Here is a 2,995-nt window from a genome sequence, read left to right on the forward strand (position 1 = left end):
TCAGCATCACAACGGCACATAACGACATCTCAACAACAAACCACCCCAACATCACAACGACACATCACATCATCTCAACGACACATTACATCTCAGCAACACATCACATCACAACATTTTAACGACACATCACATCTCTTATTTAACGACACAATCACATCTCATTATTTTAACGAAACATCACAGCATCTCAACAACACATCACAACACCTCAACATCACACAACAGCGCTCAAAACCCCATCCCCAACGACCCACACAAGATCTCCGCGGCTCCGAAGAGTGAGCTCCAAACTAACTGTCCACAAACACCAACAGAGCTTTGATCAGCGAGACAAGTTCAGCCGGAGCCCCCCAGGAGCTTGAGCTCCACGACAACGGCAATGGAGGAGATTCTCAAGCGGGAGATGGCATTTATATTCGGGCTATCTCACCAAGTACTCCTCCGTCGGGGGTACTCTGTCAAGGCCCAGGTTAGCTCTGTTTTTAGGGGAGTGCATTATGTTTTTGTTATTGTTGTTATTATTATTGTTATTATTGTTGTTATTATCGTTATTTTATTATTATTATTATTATTATTATTATTATTATTATTATTATTATTATTATTATCATTATTATTATTGTTATTATTATTATTTATTATTATTATTATTATTATTATTATTATTATTATTATTATTATTATTATTATTATTGTTTATTATTATTATTATTATTATTATTATTATTATTATTATTATTATAATTTTTATTATTATTATTATTATTGTTGTTATTATTATCGTTATTCAACCTGACCTTCACTTTTTTTTTTCTTCTTTCCTTCCCCTCCTCCTTTGACCACAGCCTCTCCCTCATCTACCCCTATCTACCTGCAGGTGTGGAGTGACGGCGGCGCCCTTGTCAACAACGGCTTCACGACCTCCAGGAAAAGAGAAGCACAAAGCAGCTCGCTACGTACGGTCCGTTTCAGCGCATCCGCTCGGTAAGTTTTTTCTGAAAGACATTTTGAAACTCTGCTTTCATTTCTTCATGCTTCTGGTTTTGGAATTCAAAGGCGGGTTGGAATGTTTGTCACGTTGATAGATGTAGATAAGTTATGAATGAGAGCGGTCGAATTCATCCTCGTGTATTGTGGAGATAGTCATTCTCATTCATACCTTTTTTTTCGTTCAAGGTGGGTTTTTTTAAGATGTTTCGTTTGTGGGGGTTTCCTGTTGTTTTTTTTTTTGTTTCTAGAGTCTCGTTTTTTTCTGTATTCGGTTTTGATTACAGATGTTGGATTATCTAATGTTAAAGAGCGAAGTACGTAACTATACAGAATGCATATAGGCCGTTCAAAATAATAATAATAATTATGATAATAATAATAATATCAATAATAGTGATAATAATCAGCTACTGTCCCTCCCACAGGTACAAACTCCTTACTGCTGCGGGAGCGTCGTGCCCCTCGACCCTGCGACAGCCACGCCTACAGGAAATTCACTCGCGTTGCTTCCCGGCGGTTCCTTCCAGGTAGGGGGGGGGGATGGCCGTGTTTTTTTTTTTCTTTCTTTTTTTTGTGAAAATGGTGATGGTGTTTATTCATACGCGGTATTTCCTTATATATGATGTCTACTCATAGATATTCATTCATATGTATTCACTCATACTTAACATTTACTCATATATATTTACTCATATAAGACATTGAATCATATAAAACATTTACTCGTGTGATATAAACACAACCGACACGGGATTGTGATCTGTCCCTTGTTAGTTTTTTTGTGATTTTTTTGTTACATACAGATACCTCCATATGTACTCAAGGAGTCTATCAGTAGGCCCTTAAGACCGATCCTGATTTCCCCATTCCTTGAATTGGGGAATCGGGAAAATGTTTTTTTTTTCTTTTTAATACAGTTGATATTCGTTACTATTATTATTGTGATTGATGTTATGATTATGAAAATGTTATTAAGATCTTGGTAAGCATTTAAGACAATGAAATAATGCAAAGATCCTTTCCAAAAGTCAAGGAAAAGGTAAACAGGTGAGACAGGTAGGAGTATAACGGACTCCTTGGTGATTAAAGTACATGCAGAGCCATCTATGTGTAAATACAATAAATAAACTTCTATTGCAGTGGACATGGCATGTGTTCTTGCCATACGTGCAGATTGGGTTAACTCATAAATCATATTTACTCATATATATTTACTTGTACCTGATATTTACTCTTATAGTTCTCATGTATGATACTAACTCATATATAATATTTACTCATGTATGATACTAATTCATATATATTTACTCACCTACCATTTCTACTCACCTACGATGTTTACTCACCCACGATTTTCACTCACCTACGACATTTACTCACCCACGACTTTTACTCACCTACGATATTTACACACACACCTGAAACCACCCATTATAATAGCAGTTATTTTTTTTTAGATACAGTGATACCTACTTTTATTCTCTCTCTCACAGGTGACGGTGATTCCAACAGGTGATTCCTTCGCTCCATCTCGCGTCACAGATTTGCATATGACCTTAGAAAAAACGAACCTCAGTTTAACGTGGACTGCTACGGGCGATGATTTTGATACCGGTACAGGTGTGTATGTTGGGGGGTGTCTATCCTTCCCGTTAATTTAAGTTGTGTTTATTGTATTTTGGCTTGCTGATGGTGGTGTTTTTTCTTTTTTTTTTTTTTCTTTTTTTCTGTCTGTCTCTGTCTGTCTGGCTCTCTCTCTCTCTCTCTCTCTCTCTCTCTCTCTCTCTCTCTCTCTCTCTCTCTCTCTCTCTCTCTCTCTCTCTCTCTCTCTCTGTCTGTCTGTCTGTCTGGCTCTCTCTCTCTCTCTCTCTCTCTCTCTCTCTCCCCTCCCCTCTCTCTCTCCTCTCTCTCCTCTCTCACCCTCTCCTCTCCCTCTATCTCTCTCATTCTCTCTCTCTCTCTCCACCACTCATCTCTCCCTCATCCTCATCCATCCACCAAT

General features: G+C 37.7%; 1 pseudogene; it reads left to right on the plus strand.

Annotated features, from left to right (window-relative positions):
- LOC119571057 overlaps positions 1 to 906 on the plus strand; it is a 15,220-nt pseudogene extending 14,314 nt beyond the window's left edge.
- The last annotated feature ends 2,089 nt before the right edge of the window (positions 907 to 2,995 follow it).

This window comes from Penaeus monodon, unplaced genomic scaffold (genome assembly GCF_015228065.2).
Source record: "Penaeus monodon isolate SGIC_2016 unplaced genomic scaffold, NSTDA_Pmon_1 PmonScaffold_4954, whole genome shotgun sequence".
Taxonomy (NCBI): domain Eukaryota; kingdom Metazoa; phylum Arthropoda; class Malacostraca; order Decapoda; family Penaeidae; genus Penaeus; species Penaeus monodon.